The following is an 18,717-nucleotide window of genomic DNA, read 5'->3' as shown; positions in this document are numbered from 1 at the left end:
GGAAGAAATGGACAAATTCTTAGAAATGCACAACCTGCCAAGACTGAACCAGGAAGAAATAGAAAATATGAACAGACCAATCACAAGCACTGAAATTGAAACAGTGATTAAAAATCTTCCAACAAACAAAAGCCCAGGACCAGATGGCTTCACAGGCGAATTCTATCAAAATTTAGAGAAGAGCTAACACCTATCCTTCTCAAACTCTTCCAAAATATAGCAGAGGGAGGAACACTCCCCAACTCCTTCTACGAGGCCACCATCAACCTGATACCAAAAGCAGACAAGGATGTCACCAAGAAAAAAACTACAGGCCAATATCACTGATGAACATAGATGCAAAAATCCTCAACAAAATACCGGCAAACAGAATCCAACAGCACATTAAAAGGATCATACACCATGATCAAGTGGGGTTTATTCCAGGAATGCAAGGATTGTTCCATATACACAAATCAATCAACGTGATACACTGTATTAACAAATTGAAGGAGAAAAACCATATGACCATCTCAATAGATGCAGAGAAAGCTTTTGACAAATTTCAACACCCATTTATGATAAAAACCCTGCAGAAAGTAGGCATAGAGGGAACTTTCCTCAACATAATAAAGGCCATATATGACAAACCCACAGCCAACATCGTCCTCAATGGTGAAAAACTGAAAGCATTTCCACTAAGATCAGGAATAAGACAAGGTTGCCCACTCTCACCACTCTTACTCAATATAGTTTTGGAAGTTTTAGCCACAGCAATCAGAGAAGAAAAGGAAATAAAAGGAATCCAAATCAGAAAAGAAGAAGTAAAGCTGTCACTGTTTGCAGATGACATGATACTATAAATAGAGAATGCTAAACATGCTACCAGAAAACTACTAGAGCTAATCAATGAATCTGGTAAAGTAGCAGGATACAAAATTACTGCACAGAAATCTCTGGCGTTTCTATACATTAATGATGAAATATTTGAAAGTGAAATCAAGAAAACACTACCATTTACCATTGCAACAAAAAGAATAAAATATCTAGGAATAAACCTACCTAAGGAGACAAAAGACCTGTATGCAGAAAATTATAAGACACTGATGAAAGAAATTAAAATGATACAAATAAATGGAGAGATATACCATGTTCTTGGATTGGAAGAATCAATATTGTGAAAATGACTATACTATCCAAAGCAATATACAGATTCAATGCAATCCCTAATAAACTACTACTGGCATTTTTCACAGAACTAGAACAAAAAATTTCACAATTTGTATGCAAACACAAAAGACCCTGAATAGCCAAAGCAATCTTGAGAACAAAAAACGGAGCTGGAGAAATCAGGCTCCCTGACTTCAGACTATACGACAAAGCTACAGTAATCAAGACAGTATGGTACTGGCACAAAAACAGAAATATAGATCAATGGAACAGGATAGAAAGCCCAGAGATAAACCCACGCACATATGGTCACCTTATCTTTGATAAAGGAGGCAGGAATGTACAGTGTAGAAAGGACAGCCTCTTCAATAAGTGGTGCTGGGAAAACTGGACAGGTACGTGTAAAAGTATGAGATTAGATCACTCCCTAACACCATACACAAAAATAAGCTCAAAATGGATTAAAGACCTAAATGTAAGGCCAGAAACTATCAAACTGTTAGAGGAAAACATAGGCAGAACACCTATGACATAAATCACAGCAAGATCCTTTTTGACCCACCTCCTAGAGAAATGTAAATAAAAACAAAAATAAACAAATGGGACCTAATGAAACTTCAAAGCTTTTGCACAGCAAAGGAAACCATAAACAAGGTAAAAAGACAACCCTCAGAATGGGAGAAAATATTTGCAAATGAAGCAACTTACTTACAAAGGATTAATCTCCAAAATTTACAAGCAGCTCATGCAATTCAATAACAAAAAAACAAACAACCCAATCCAAAAATGGGCAGAAGACCTAAATAGACATTTCTCCAAAGAAGATATACAGACTGCCAACAAACACATGAAAGAATGCTCAACATCATTAATCATTAGGGAAATGCAAATCAAAACTACAATGAGATATTATCTCACACCAGTCAGAATGGCCATCATCAAAAAATCTAGAAACAATAAATGCTGGAGAGGGTGTGGAGAAAAGGGAACACTCCTGCACTGCTGGTGGGAATGTGAATTGGTACAGCCACTATGGAGAACAGTACGGAGGTTCCTTAAAAAACTACAAATAGAACTACCATATGACCCAGCAATCCCACTACTGGGCATATACCCTGAGAAAACCAAAATTCAAAAAGAGTCATGTACCAAAATTTTCCTTGCAGCTCTATTTACAATAGTCTGGAGATGGAAACAACCTAAGTGTCCATCATCGGATGAATGGATAAAGAAGATGTGGCACATATATTCAATGGAATATTACTCAGCCATAAAAAGAAATGAAATTGAGCTAGTTGTAATGAGGTGGATGGACCTGGAGTCTGTCATACAGAGTGAAAGAAGTCAGAAAGAGAGACAGGTACCGTATGCTAACATACACATATGGAATTTAAGAAAAAATAAATGTCATGAAGAACCTAGGGGTAAGACAGGAATAAAGACACAGGCCTACTAGAGAATGGACTTGAGGATATGGGGAGGGGTAAGGGTAAGCTGTGATGGGCGAGAGAGTGGCATGGACATATATACACTGCCAAGCGTAAGATAGCTTGCTAGTGGGAGGCAGCCGCATAGCACAGGGAGATCAGCTCGGTGCTTTGTGACCACAAAGGAGGGGTGGGATAGGGAGGGTGGGAGGGAGTGAGATGCAGGAGGGAGGAGATATGGGAACATATGTATACGTATAGCTGATTCACTTTGTTATAAAGCAGAAACTAACACACCATTGTAAAGCAATTATACTCCAATAAAGATGTAAAAAAAAAAAAGAAAAAAAAAAAACAGAGAAGCTCCTGGGACATCAGCATGCAAAGGGCAAGAATGTAGAAAAAAATGGCATCTTGAGTCACTCCAAGGGCATAGTTGGATACAAAACCTAGATGTCTGGACCTAAAATTGGCATCAGAGGGAGGACAGGTGGGCTGGCTATTCTCTGGGATGGGAAAAGCATTGACCATGGAAGGATGTGAGTCCTCGAATCCACTCTCCCCACTAGACAGAAAAGCAGGAGGTAAAGGTGATGCATCTGCCTGGCCACAGGCCAGAGTCATCCTCAGACACCAGGGATGACCCTGCAGAAAGCCCTGTGTGGTCAGTAAATCTATAGAACCTGCCCACTAACTGAGGACCCATCACTAGCCTGATGCAGGCTGTGCCATTCAGGGGATAAACTTCTGCACGTGGGGCTCTCTACTTACCTGATGGACCCAGATTCTTTTTCAATAACCAGTTTTATTGTTCAAAGATGAAGGAGAATGCCCCGCGGACAGAAGAAACCAAATCTGTGCAGAATTCAAATGGCTGCTACATCCACTTCGAAGATTCAAAATATACCAGCATATACTGTTTCCCTCTTATGAGGAGCAAGCTACTAACTAGACTGCTCAAGGGGTGTTCCTTAATTCTCAGGCTAAACTAAAGCCCAGACACACATTAGGGAATTGAAAAGTTCATAAGTCTAGAGCCTCAAGCTGGAAAATAAGAAAAACGAACCAGAATTGTAAAAGGATGGAAAGGCAAGACACTCATGCAAGTATTCAGAGCCCAAAGTGGTATTGTGATAAGATCAGGGGCCTCGTGAGCCTGGGTTCAAATCCTGATTCTACCCCCTTATTAGTTTTGTCATCTTGTCTTTCCTTGCTTACCCTCTCTTTGCCTCACCTTCTTTTTCTATCAGATCTAGTGGTACCTACTCTCCAGGTATTTGAATCAAATCTAGTGACATCTACTCTTCTATTCTTCAACATTGTGAGCATTAAAGAATGGAGGATATCAGTAGCTAGTGTGCCTGACACATTGTGGGCTTTCAATAAACAGTCACAGTTAATGTTAATTCACCAGAAATGCTTCTTTAGGTTTGCATTAAAACACATGGAATAATTGTTTTGCAATCCAGACATACAGCAATGAGATTATAATCGAAGGAAGAACATAGTGTGTGCTATGTAGAAGCTCTAATTCCGTGCTACCATTTGGCTTAGAATTTAACGTTTTCATCTTTATTTTATGCCCAGTGCAGAAATGCCTCAAGTTTATTTACCAACTAGACGCTAATGTGCATTCTAAGGGAAATTACCCTCACCAGGATCTGACTATGGTTGTAAAATTATAAATAACAAATCACTTAGTGAAAAAAAACATTCTTTTTTGCTTTTAAATAAAGGTGAGAGAGATATTGGAGTTCATAAAATAAGTCAGCTCTGTGCTTTGCTCTCTTCAACATGTCACTAAAATCGAGGGTCCCCCGTCTCCATTTATCTTAAACTGAACCGAGGCTCCCAGCTCCTGAAAATGAGACCACAAATGATCAATTACATCTTAGTGCATGAAGGCAAAGGTTAAATGTATTATTGCTCACCACAGATCGACACTAACTTCAGGATTAATGCCATAAACAAAAAAGGAAAAATATAATTAGGGCTGTGAAGGTACCAGCTTTAGTCTCCAAAGAATTACAAAGGGAAATGGTGACCCCTACTGGTAGAAAGTAGAACAGCCAGCCCGCCTTGGGCACACGGAGGGAGGAAAGGACTTTTCAGATTCAGACTGAGGCCCACTGAGGATCTCTGTGAGAAGAAAAGGATTGGATCTTCTCGTGTAGGTTGGAGCTGTTTTTGTATTTGCAAAACAGAGACTGAATGAGAGGGAGTGTTTCGGCCCAGGGTGTGAAGCCCGAAGGCAGGCTCCTTATGGACACAGATGGACTCTTCCGCCTCCGACTCTATCATGTCTGCCAAGGCTGAGAGGAAGGCAGGCAGTGCCGCCGCCCACCAGCCCCTTCCCATACAAGCCCTGATCTCAAAGCCCAGAGCTCACTTTCCAGCTTAGAGGTTCAAGGCCCCAGTTGCAGATCCCATTATAAGGAGTCTCTTCATGGGCAATTGAGAGGGACGCATCATCCCTTAAAGTGCCCTGGAGAAGGGAAAATCCATAATCCATTGAGCCAGTCTCTGAACAATTGTGGAAGAGGATATAGAACAGGCAGAGTGGCCAAAGATGACAGTAGCCGTCACCAGGACCACTCAAAGGAACCACCTGTGGGAGTACACGGGGCTGCTCACCCACAAGTCCTGGCTCTCTACTGTCTGGGCACACACTGGAAGCATACTTTCTGGCCCGCCTATGGCTGGATGGGACCTTGTAAATAGTTCCAGGCAGCTGTTTGAGCAGAAGTCAGAGCATTTAATCATGGGTGCAAAACCTTCCAGAGTTCTTGTATCCACAATGAGCAGAGTTCCCCCGGTGCCCAATCTGCAAGCACCATGTACTATAGTAGAAAAATAAAACTGGAGATTTTGGGGTTGTTTGTTATGCAGCATAACTTAGTCCATTATGACTGACTCATCATCTAAGCTCACAGGTTGAGAACTTTCTACTCAGAAGAATGTTGACATTCAAAGAGGATTTGTGAGGCCATATCAGGCAAGCCAGGGCTTAGCTGCTTCTTGAATTGATTAGAACACAAGTCAGACTGGTGCTGCTTTTGGTTCGGTAGGGCACTTCCCTGCCTTTTGCACATCTTGGCACATGTAGAAAATGTTAATATGTGTGTGGCATCCAGGGGTAAACTGACGGAAAATTAGGAATATCTATATAGGATTTGGCGAAAACTTCATTTTCTTTTCTTAATGTTATATAATTATAATAGGCAAAGATTTAGGGAACATGTTTATTATTAAATTTGACAAACCCTCCCTTTAAAGTCTTTTTTAATATTTTAATGGAGAAACTTGGGCTTGTTTTGGTGAATATAACTTTTTTTCCATTACATTTTATGCCTGAAAGGGCCACACACAATTCCTGATAATAAGTTGTTAATGATTATCTCTTCAAAGTCTTGGTATTCGCCATCCATGAGAAAATTTGTATATGCACAGATAGTGAGGAAATTTTTAAATTATCTTTACAACAATTCCAAAATTGTTAAAGTTATTCTTCTAGAACTGAACGGCTCTTTTGAATGTTGAAATTTCTGTGACAATGAAAATGGTTTTATCATTCAATGGAGCTTTTTCACATCGTGTATTTCAAAAGTGATGAAACTCTAATTTGCAAAATACAAAACACATATGAATCGTTAGAGCTGTCACCCTGTGTCTAGCTTGGACACCAGGGAGAGAGCTCATCAGCCACAAATGGACAGAAATATCCAAGATCCATGATGTTTCTATGTCAGGGTTTCCACCGTGAGCTGCGTCCTTCTTAAACTCCTCATTGCCACCCCATTCGTCTTATAAAGAAAGCCACTCTCCTCCCTGCCCAGCTGACAAAGCCCTCCATTCTGGCCCTAGGACCTTCACACAAGCTATTTGTTATCTCTGCCTGGAACATTCTTGCCCTGCTTTCTCCCACCTAACCCCTATTTATACATCTAATTGCTCAGAATGCCTTCTCTGACCCCCAACCCAATAGAGTCTCCCAGATGGAGCCTGAATTGTCACAGGCCCATCAGACTAGGTTCATGTTTAGGTTTTAAATTAACTACAAGGAGAGTGTCCACTTCTACTGCATCAGGGGAACATCAGGCTGGAGATTTTGGGGGAGATCTTTGAAATCACAAGAAGAAATTTCCTCCATGCTAAGGGGGTGGGGCGAGTACCATATCCATCCTCTCATTTATCTAATTGAATGATCCATCCATTGATCTACCCACCCAATGATCCAATGAGAACTTACTGTGTACCAGACGCCATATTATTGACTTATTTTATTGTATTTTAATACCTTTTACTTTTCCTTTGTGGCCCATATTACAATTATAAATAGATATTTATCTAGGTGTATTTGTTTCCCACTAGAATGTCAACTCCATAAGACCAGAGAGTGTGTCTTTTTTTGTCTACTACTGTATACCCAAGACCTGACACAGTCCCTGTATCAATATATATTTGTTAAATGAATAAATGAATTCATGCAAGAAGAATGCACTTGGCCATGGAAATTCTACACAGCAGAGAATCCACATAAAATAATGGAAGAGTGAATCTGAAAGAGCTTAAAATGCTAACATAAAATGCATTTGGCCTACTCCCCTTGCTACCGACTCACATCCCTAGCCCCACTCTGCCCTCCTGCCTTCCCTTATTCACTATTATCCCTTTCTGCTCCTGAATCTGTTTCTCTGGCATTCTGTGTTTCTCTATTCTCTGTAGCATTCACATACGGCATCTGGTACACACTGGTACAGAGTGAGTGCTTATTAAATACGTACTGAATAAATGCTAGGATCGTTGGACGGATGGATGAATCAATCGATGGATGGATCATTGAATTAGATAAATGAGAGGATGGATATGGTACTCTTCCCACCACCACCCCTTAGCATGGAGGAAATTTCTTCTTGTGATTTCAGAGATTCCCCCCCAAATCTTCACTCTGATGCTCCCCTGAACCAGTGGAAGTGGACACTTCCCTTGTAGTTAATTTAAAACCTAAACATGAATCTGGTCTGATGGGCCTGTGACATTCCAGACTCCACCCAGGCAGCCTCTCCATTACTCCTAATGACCAGCCTTGAAGTGGAATTACTTCATTCTTCAGAGGAGAGTGCAGGAAGTTTTTGCCTCTCTGAACAGCAAGCACATACTGCAAAGACATTCTGCTTCTATAAATACGCTTTCCTAAATGTTAAAGGGTTAGCGCAATTTCCAAAGGTCTCTGCCTCGAAGGAGCCCTTAGATGGTATTTAATTGAACTACTTTTTTCTTTGAGGAGTGAGGAAACTAAAATGAAAGGAGTGGAAAAGCTTCTTGGTTTTATGTCAAAATATAGGCTTCTAGATAAAATAATGGAAAGAGAATTTTCTGTTATTAAACTCGGGAAAATGAACATAAATGGCTCAACCAAGGAGAGAACAGTATGTATAGGATTTTTATAGGATAGTTGGAGGAAAAACAATCTCCTTTTAAACTCTGTTTTCAAACACTTGACAACTGTTGAAGGCACGTTTGCTGAGAAAAATCATTAGAAATCTCTCTCCCTCCTTTGGCATTCAAAAGTGAACATTAAATATAAACACGTCTACAGCAAGTTTAAATATTAACTTCTTTCATAATATCCCTAAGTGTTTCCAGAGCAAATTCCTTTGATCAGAGAAAACTGAATTTTGTAAAGGTCGAAAAGAGATCACCTAAAGGAAGCAAGCTCTCTGAAAACGGACAAATGATCAATTTGCCATTTTGTATTTCTGAAAACATTTGAACGACAATTGGCATACTTTCAACCCAAGTCCCATCAAGGAGCCAGCAATTAAATCCTCGCTCCTGTTCGATGTATTCAGAATGTTCGTGTAATTCTGAATTTGATGTGATGTTCTCTGGAGACAAAGAGAACTGGGGACTGCTGGGTCAGCATTCACAGGATGCTGAGAAGAGAAGGTGAATGCGTGCACTGGTTTTGATCACCGCACAGTACAAGCGGCTGTGCACAGAACCTGGCGGCACTTTTCATTTAGACCACAATGCAAATGGCGCCCCCTAGATTCTGCAGTGAACAACCTGCACATCTGTACTTGGTGCAGTCTGTAAGTTGTACTGTTGTCTTTTGTTTGGCTACCTGGCACGGAAATATTCTTTCAAGTCGAGGGGAATCCAAACCACAGGACCCCAAACCCCATTATGGTAGCCAAAGGGGATACGTATTTCCCCTTCCCCACAGCTTGGATCTGGGCCACGCTCAGTCAAAGTAAGCCAAAGTAAGCCAGTGCTTTTGCCCAGAACTCTAAATCTAAAAGCAATGACACACACAAAAAACAAAAGCATTAATTTGAAAAGATACATGCACCCCAATGTTCATAGCAGCATTATTTACAATAGCCAAAATATGGAAGCAACCTAAGTGTCCATCAACAGATGAATGGATAAAGAAGATGTGGTATATATACAAAATGGAATATTACTCAGCCATAAAAAAGAATGAAATTTTGCCAGTTGTAACAATATGGATGGACTTAGAGGGCATTATGCCTAGTGAAATAAGTCAGACAGAGAAAGACAAATACTGTATGATATCACTTATATGTGGAACCTAGTATAGAAAACAAACTAGTGAATATAAGGAAAAAGAAACAGACTCACAGATTTAGAGAACAAACTGAGGTTATCAGTGGGGAGAGGGAAAGGGGGAGGGGCCAGATAGGGGTAGGAGATTAAGAGGTACAAACTACTATATATAAAATAAATAAACTTCAAGATATACTGTACAGCACAGGGACTATAGCCAATATTTTATAATAACTATAAATGGATATAAATCACTACGTTGTACACCTGAAACTTACATAATATCGTACATCAGCTACACACCAATTTAAATAAATAAATAAGTAGTGAAACAAAAAATGCAGGCTGAATGGAAATCATCAAAGACAGCAGCAGTGGAGTGGAGAGGCCAGCAGTGGTGGGTCCAGCGGGCTGCCACTGACCCCTGCTCTAGGGTGGCCCCTGCCTGGGTAAGGACATGTTGGAGGGCTGAATCCAGGCCATTCTCTGCTCACCAAGCTGGTCCTGTAACACGTGGTTGCAAAGCAGGCTCCTCTTTCTAACCCACACAGATGAGGAGCCGGGTCCTGAGCAGGAGTTCAGGTGGAGGCACCAGCAGTTTACTCCAGGGCATAACACTGGTTGTCCTCAGCCACCCAGCCTCCCCTGGTCTCTGGTCTCCAGCCTTCCTATGGCTCCTGCAAGCTGCCCGTTACCCTCCCGACACGTCACTTTTCTCCTTAAGGCTGCGAGAGTCAGTTTCTGTTGTTGCACATCTGGCGTCTGTCCAGCAGGGACCCCTGACCACACACCCCTTCTTAACAACTCATCCCACCTTGCTTTGTCACGTAAGGGTCCCTGGAAAAGGCCAGCCTTAATGGGGTGTGTGGAATTAGAAAAGAATGAGCATGTTGGACGAGACTACTGTTCCACTACCCAGATAATAGAAACTGGTCTCCACGTACTGAATTTTTTAAACAGACTGGGATGTTAGAGAATATCTATCAGATGTTGGCGGATGAAACCCAGCAGAGGCAAGTGAGTTGTGGAAGGTCACCTAGCTAGTTAATAGCAGCTTCTACAAGCCTCTCTACCTTGGCTGCTCAATTGCATTATTTCCATGGACACCAGGATGTGGCTGGAGTTGAGTCAAAGAGGGGCATCACTTCCGCTCACCGAGCTGTGCAAAAACGCTCACAAGATGCTTTGCTGAAATCAGTTTGCCTTCAAAATTTAACCCTGGTCCAGAAGTGCAAACCTGAAACCTTAAGGGCCATGTTGTGAGATGTTTTCAACATTAAAAAATTAAGATCTACAGTATAGAGCTGCCTCCACTTGTGGTTCCTGGAACAAAATAACAAGGACCCTTGAGGCAGAATGGGAGGTGCATGCATGAGAGAAGCGATGAACCGCTATTCGGACAGTCAGACATGTGCACCTTTTCTCCCAGAATAAAAAGAACCTTCGTCCCACACATGCTACAAAAGGTGTGGGAGGGGAGCAGTAATGAAGGACAGAGGGGCTAATCCAAGACAAGTTTGGTTTCAGTGCCTCGCTGGTCTTAGTCTTGGTTCACAGGATACAGGACATCAAGGAAAGAATGAAAGCATATGTTGCATTTTCTCAATTACTGAGTGTGTGTTTCTTAGTGAGAAAATACAAAAATTCATCAGACAGTGTTTCAACTGTTATACCTCACACAGCAGTCTAATAAGACACAAAGGGTAGGAAGGTTTAGCCCCATCACAGAGATCGGCAAACTGAGGCCTGGAAAGGAGACCACAGAAGTAGCGGTCTTTCTCCCTGAGCTTCATCCAATAGACCACAGAATCCCTACAGTTCAGAGGTCAGCAAAGTTTTCAATAAAGAGCCAGATGGTAAATATTTTAGGCTGTGAAGACCATACAGTCACAACTACTCAACTCTGCCCATTTGGTAAAGGCAGCCATAAACGTAAACTAATGGATGTGGGTGTGGTCCAATAAAACGTTAAGAAACAGTGGCCCAAATCTGGCCCATGGCCATGGTTTGCTGTGGTTGATCAGTGTGCCCTCCGATACCCACCCGCTGTATCATCACAGACTCTCTAACTCAGCCTCGAATGTTTTCGAGGTAACATCATCTCTCAGATCCAGAGGTGGTAATTACTGCCATAAGAGACAACATCCTTTGATTCTCATAAACAATAACAGGCAGAGAGCCGTGTCAGAGGATGGTAAACCTTTCGGACACACCCCTGTTGCTGAGACGATCTTCTCTTACCAGGAAGCCGAAAGGCCCTCTCACTCCCCCCGTGGGTCTCTCCATATAGCATGTGTAATTCGATGCACAGAATTAGTATGTGACATCTCCTCTCCCCTCGCAAGCATTTGTGCCTGAAAAACCAGACAGCAGTCTCATCGCGACAGCGCGAGAATAACTTGTCATCCTGGTAATGGTCTAACTGCATACAAGTGTCTGTCATAATGAAAACTGGTCTCTTCCATTTCAATTCATTTTGTCAACAATCCAAATGGAACCCGAATATATCTTCCAACACCACTGCACACAGAGCAAATAGGAAGAGAACTTTAAAATGGACCTCATCATCATACAACTAAATATTTACATTAAAAAAGATTCTCTCTTCTGGAAGACATCCCAGCTCTACCATGCTCCCCTGCCAGTACACCTGCAGCTTTTTGTAGCTAATTAAGAAACTCCAGAAAATGCATTCAAAAGGGCCTCAGCAAACAGATGCCCACTCCATTAATTAAACAAGCCGGAGCAATCACCCAGGCTGTAATTGGAAAATGTGCTTCCTTCCTCCACTGTAAGGCAATCACAGTTATTTGCAAATGTTTTCTGATAGTTTCTCAAAAGACAGAGTAGGCTCTGGCTTCCTCTAGCAAGGGGCAAGATGTTTAGGAAAGGTTAGAGGTAGGAGACAGTCACCCAAGTTCACTAATTAGCTCTTCTGCCCCTTCCTCTCCCTCCAGAAGACAGTGCTAATGAGAAAAGGTAGTTTAAGTGTTAAAAAAAGAAAGGAAGCTTGCTAATACTACTTAATGGCATAAAAACGTTCCCATGCAGTGCACTCTTCAGAGCTCTAATTAGGATGCACAGTGGTCCAGTATGTGTAGAAAGTAGCCACAGCCCAATGGTCCTCCATTTAGCTGAGTTCTCACCAGTGCTGGGAGCAGGAGGGAGGTGAAGAAGGCCACCTGCGGAAGGAGGAAGGAAACAAAATAGCGGGGAGTCTCTCCTATCATCTCGTCTTTGGGTTCCAGGCAATGTTTTAGGGGAGCCCTGGTCTTAAGTAAAATGCCCTTAGTCATGGATTATCCTTAAGCATCTCATTCAGGGCTTACAGATGCCATGGCCTCCAGGAGCCAGTACTCAGGTTATTAAGCTATTGCTCTGAGCAGTAAACCCACCCTTCTACACTCTCCTCTGTGGTGTGGGGCTAAGACTTTGCAAATCACTTCTCCTTTGCCAGCTGGCTTCCTGTTAAGTGCCACTGATGGAGGGCACTAAAGGGAGACTGAAAAGCTGTAGGAGTAAAAAAGGACTTGCTCTTTCCTGTTTTGCTGTTTCCTGTTGGCATCAACCAAGTGATGGCCCTTCCCCTCAGCAACAACAGTGGGTCCCATTTCCAAGGTCCTTCCGGCCCTCCCAGATATAAACTCGTGGCATCCTCCCTACCCACTCAGATACACCAGCCCCAGCTGGTAGCACTTCCTTCTCAGAGTTCTGAGTCCCAGTTCCATAGGGCCCCTCCTCCAAGAACCTAGGTTCCAATAGCCCCATGTTCTTAACTTTGTTTCTCAAGCCTTAAGAATAATCCATGCTTTCTGCAGTTACTACCTTTTGATACCTCAGTATTCCCTTTTTGCCCTTCAAGTCCCTTTAAAAGAGAGAATTTAAAATAGAGAAAGCTAGTGAGGTTTTTTTTCTACTGACTTGACTCTGACTAATCCAATATTTGATACCAAAAGTGGTCTTAGGAAGCTGATCCTCAAAGATGGGATTCTGGGATTGGTTGGGTCCTCTTGTCCTTGGTCTGTTGAAAACAGTGCTGTGGTCCTTGAGAAATGGGGTATTAGTACTAGTAACCTCTAGTGAGCAGTGACACCATGATTAATCACATTATCACCTGTAATTATTTCCTTTCACAGTTTCTGTGAGTCAGAAGTTCAAGGAGCGGCTTAGCTGGACAATTCTGGCTCAGGGTCTCTTATGAAGTTGCAATCAACATGTCAGCTGTGGGTAAATCAAGGGACGGCTTGACTGTGGACTGGTGTGCTCTTATGGCTGGAACGTTGGTGCTGGCTGTCAGCAGGAGGCCTCAGTTCCTCTTCACACGGACCTCTCCACAGGGCTGCTTGAGTGTCCTCACAATATGGTGGCTGGGTTTCCCAAAAGTGAGTGATGCATGACAGAGTACAAAGAAGACACAGCCCCATCCCCTAGCCAGGGTTGGACACTGACCCAGGAGGTGTCCTGGAGGGAAAAGCTTTGCTTAAAAAGAGAGAGAGAGAGAAAAAAAATGGGAACCTGTCAGATCCTATCCCTCAGGAATTTGATCAGGAATATTTGGTGGTCAGAGCCTAATTCCTAAGGGTACACACTGGAGGGGTGCTCTGAAGCAGCAGGGTCTATAAGTGAACTCAATTTATGCAGAAGTGAAAGCCATCCAGAGGAGAAAAATATTTGGAGGGTACACAGAGACTCAGAGGACAGGGAAGAAGGATGTCAGTAACAGCAAGAATAGTAAAAGCAAATATTATGAGATGTTACATTACTTGAAAGTAGCATATCTACAAATTCCAGTGGAGGGGCCAAAAGAATCTTGTTGGTAAAAAGGCCTCGGACCCTTTCAGTCCCTGAACTATGCCTCACTCTGACTCTCTGACAACTCCCAGGACAAGCCCAAGTCTTGTCTCTTTTTTGCCATGTTTCTTCTTATTAAAACCTCATTGCTGCAGTCATCTTTGTAAGGTACTCTTCCTTACACCAAAGCAACCAGATAAGCCAGGGCTTTTAATCAAATAAAACATCTTAGGGTTTACACAGCTCTCTTACAGCCCACTGGCATCAAATCCTCACAGCAGCTCAGAGAGGGAGGCAGAACAGTGACGGCTCCATCCCACAAATGAGGAGACTAAGGCTCACAGAGACTGAAGGAATTGACCAAGTTCATGCAACTAGTAAGGTAAGTCAGGGCAAAGCTCAAATCCAGTTCCACCTGCCAACCCAGTGCTCTTTCCCACGTCACCATATAACTACCATATACCTAGATAAAGGAACGACCGAAGAGACACTGAGCCACTGAGTACCCACCACAAGACAAGCACAGTGCCAGGAGTTCAGAAATATTAGGGAACAACAGAGAAAAAGATTTCTGCCTTATGGAGCTTCCGTTCATGTGTGTAGCCATGGGAAGCAAACTACAGATGTAAGGTGAATTCTCAAAGCCCACCATGAAATCTGCCTCTTTATCCTGCCACTGCAGCATTTCAGGCCTTGTACATAATTATTAAATACACACACATGCAGCCTTATTTATTTATACACATAATTGCTATGACTGTGAGTTAGGTGAGCCACTTCACCACTCTGAACTCCAGTCATCCTACCTACAGAATGGAGTGCAGTAACATCCACGTCTTTTGGTTTGCTATGAGAATTCAGTGGTGTGCTGCACTTAGCACTGTGACTGACACACAGTAAACACTGAATAAGCAATACCCAACTGCTGTCCTATCATCATCGTTGTTGTTACCTCTGAACTCCAGTGGGTGACAGCCAAGCAGATTTAATTTTGAAAATATGCAGATTTTATTAGGAAAATAAAAAGCGTGGCCTGTTATGTCATTAGTATTTCCTATTTGCCCCCAGTTCTGATATGGCAACTGTGAGGAATGTTTGACCCATGTGAGATGTTCATTGCAATTTTTAATTTAATTAATTAATATGTTGCCTTGAATTAATTAATCAATATTCAAGGTCCCTTTCCCCATGCCACCTTCTTCCTCACTTGCCCAGGAAGAAGGAATCTCCATGGACTGGTCAGATCTGTGAACACTAATGGGCTGAAGGGTAGAGACACCCTGTAGTAGGAGGTGAGAGGGGTAAGGAGACTGGAGCTGAGATCCAGCCCCTCTCCTCACCTCCTGCCTCCTCTCCCACATGGCACCAGCCCTGGTACAGGACTAAGCCAGCCTGGTACCAGGCACTGTCTTTCTACACCAGATCTTCTTGTAAGTCTTCCGGCTCTGGAGGGATGGAATGAATCAGCCTTCCTTCTCGACGATAAGAACTCAGCCTTCAGTCTTCACACTGAGGGACCACGTAGGCAAAGCAGGACCCATACTCCACTCCATTTCCATAGTAGTCTGTGTAAAAGGGTTGGTCCACGTTGCCCAGGTCAGCTTGCCAGAGTGTTCTGCATTGGGAGACAAGGGTCAATTCCCATTTACCACTGCTCATTTCCCTCAGGGTTCTGGTGGGAAAAAACAGGCAGAATTTGGTTTTCCTCACTTCTTGGCCAAACTTCACCTTCACACTATCTCTCACTAGGATGTCTCACAGAATGAACAAATAGATGAATATGCATTTATTTATCACAGTCCCTACCTCAGGGAACTTATGCTCTGCTTATGGGAGCAGAGCTGGCTTCTACAACACTCTCCAGTGCTCTCTTTTCCCTTAGAGACTGAGAGGACCATGGGGTCCAGGTGATGCCACTACAAGAAGATGGTCACTCTGGTTCCCTGAGTGTCTATGTGGAGAAGAGCCCCTTGCCAGCCCACATGGCCCAGGGCTGTTTGTTAACACAGCATAACTTAGACCATCCCGACTCTGTGGTTTAGGTGTGAACTGCAGCATGGCTTAATTTCAAAGACATGCTGCAGGTTGAGTATCAATAAAATCTCCTGAGAATCTGTCTAGTCTGTCTTAATTTCTTAAATTATATTATTCCAGGATCCTAGGGGCCATGGTGAAGAGACAGGTCCTAGTAATCAATACAAAGCAGCCAGGAGGGGGAAAAAAAAAAGTCACCAAAACAGCAACATAATGAAAGTCACCAGAAAAGCAACATAATGAAAATTACATTCTTGGAAGACCCTCTTGTTCTGATACGAAGATATATCGGTGGAGGTAGGGACTAGAGGGGTATAGAACAAATTCAGCTAGGAATGATAAAGATACAGGAAAAAACAGGCCATAAAATGATGCTAGAGGAACAATGAGAATCATGGAGGATGGTGGGAAGAGGGGCCTGGAGACTCCAGGCAGCCATGTGAACTTTGATCCTTCCTTTGCCCATACTCCTAGAGTCCCCAAATCATTTAGCTTCTCTGTATCTGCCCTTTCCTTGCCATCCCCACAAACATGACCAAGCCTAATCATTTTAGGCAAAGCACTATCTTCCTCAGCTGATAAAACAAACTTGCAACTCATCATAGCTGCTACTATCCACATGGTCTTGGATCATATCTCCTTTTCTTTATTGGAGATTCCGAGAGCTTTCAACTTTCTGTTTTGGCAGATTCTGCTAACAGAGGTGAACAATAGTAGCAAAGGAAAGCTTCCTTCTGAGGAGAAAATTTCCAACATAGAAAAATACCTGTCCATTCCCCCATTTTTCCTTGTACCCAGGTGGGAATAATATATTGAGTCTGCATAATAGGTCTAGCTAACTTCAATAAAGAGAAGAGGACTTTTAGAATTGAAGCCATTTGTTAGGATGGTGGAGGAAAAGGGGGTAAGGAGTGGTTCCCTCATGACTTTGTGAAGCCTGCATGTTTACCTTCAGATTTAATTTACATAAGAAAGAAATTTCTACCTGTTCAAAATATTCTTATCTTGGGTTTTCAGTTGTACATGGTTAAATCTAATTCTTACTGGTACCATGGGGCTTCCTACTTCCTCCATTCTTTATTGGAGAAGGAAGTAAAATATATGCACTGACCTTTCATATCACAGCTAGTAGGCAGCAAAAAAGCGCCAACCAAGATCTCTCTGACTCTGAAAACTAAGCTTTCCAGAGTTGCCACAGAGCTGCTCTGACTAGCATTTTGATAAGCAAAAAATGGCACACCTGATGTCAGCACAAAGTACCAAAAGCAAGGAAAGGTACCAAAAGTGAGTAGCTTTCCTAAAGCTACATTTTATTATATAAACAAAGGGGAACTGTCTTAAACAGAATTCTTTCAGATATAAAAGAATCTCCACTCAAACTAGATTAAACAAGGAAAAATTTAATTAGTTCAAAGAACTGGGAAGTATGCGGATTTGCTATCTTCATGCACATATGAATCAAGGGACTTAATGTTGTTCTCTGTCATATATTCTCTATCTTTATCTCTGTCTCTTTGTCCTTCCCCCAGTGTGTTGATCTCATTCTCTTCTATAGCAGTAAATCTTTCTCTATTAGGCAAAGGGAGATGGTCCTTGACAGTCCCAAATTTACATTCTCCCAGCCTAACACACTCAGCCAAAAGAGCATCCCTTTGTCTCAATGTCCCTATATCAGTCCCAGAGAAGACCATGATTGACACTATCTACCCCTGGAACAATCACTATTGCTATGAAATGAGGTACCAAGATTGGCTAGGCAGGGTGGGGTGTATAGGATTGGGGCAAGGGATGGAGATTGACATTTCCATTAGAATGTAATGGGGGAAGGATGGCTCCCAAAGGAAAGGACAAAAGAGTAGGAAAAACATTGTATATTCACTCCAGGAGTCACTAAATATTTTTGAGCAAGGGAGTAACAAAATGAAACAAGAAAGAAACAAAATAAAAATAAACATGGGGACTTCCCTGGTGGTGCAGTGGTTAAGAATCCGCCTGCCAGTGCAGGGGACACAGGTTCAAGCCCTGGTCTTCAAGCCACATGCCACGGAGCAACTAAGCCCGTGTACCACAACTACTGAGCCCACGTGCCACAACTACTGAAGCCTGCATACTCTAGGGTCCACGTCCCGCAACTACTGAGCCCACGTGCTGCACCTACTGAAGCCCACGTGCCTATAGCCCATGCTCTGCAACAAGAGAAGCCACCACAATGAGAAGCCACACACTTCAGCAAAGAGTAGCCCCTGCTTGCCACAACTAGAGAAAGCCCACGTGCAGCAGTGAAGACCCAACACAGCCAAAAATTTTTAAAATTAAAAAAAATATAAAAACATGAATGCCCTGGGCAGATGGGTTGTTGGGTAAAAGGAGGCAGCTTTTAGAATAATCAGGAAGGGAGTAATGAAGGGCTTAACCTGAGGAATGGTAATACACAACAAAAGAAAAGAAGGGTCAAAAATGCCAGCCGCATGTCTACTTCCAGCCATGAGGAAATAACAGTGTCTAGACTAACCCCTCTAGGGAATTGGGAAACTGTACAAAATATATTTCCAAATATTGGGCAACAGGCAACAAAAGACTGTGATCCCTGAGAGAAGAGAAATAAACAAAGTGAATTCCATGATCACCCCAAATTTCTGCCTGGAGTCAATTTCCAGATGGTGGCAAAGAGAAGGGGAACCTGAATAGAGCACAGTGGGTATTGTTGAATTGAGGAGTCAGAGATCAAGAGTTTTAGGGAGCT

At 42.5% G+C, this 18,717-nt stretch overlaps 1 long non-coding RNA gene across 4 annotated transcripts in view; it reads right to left on the bottom strand.

The window, feature by feature from the left end:
- Positions 1 to 5,758: 5,758 nt before the first annotated feature.
- Positions 5,759 to 18,717, bottom strand: part of LOC137214448 (uncharacterized) — a 50,830-nt gene continuing 37,871 nt past the window's right edge. For 2 of the 4 annotated variants that reach the window (XR_010938912.1, XR_010938915.1), the window contains one exon: positions 15,046 to 15,555. This is a non-coding gene — a long non-coding RNA (uncharacterized lncRNA). Of the gene's footprint in view, positions 13,629 to 15,045; positions 15,613 to 18,717 lie in introns of those variants that run through there. The other 2 variants (XR_010938914.1, XR_010938913.1) reach the window with 2 other exon arrangements.

This window comes from Pseudorca crassidens, chromosome 20 (assembly GCF_039906515.1).
Source record: "Pseudorca crassidens isolate mPseCra1 chromosome 20, mPseCra1.hap1, whole genome shotgun sequence".
NCBI classification, from domain to species: Eukaryota; Metazoa; Chordata; class Mammalia; order Artiodactyla; family Delphinidae; genus Pseudorca; species Pseudorca crassidens.
Note: the sequence above shows the minus strand (reverse complement) of the source record. Positions and strands in the feature narration are given on the sequence as shown.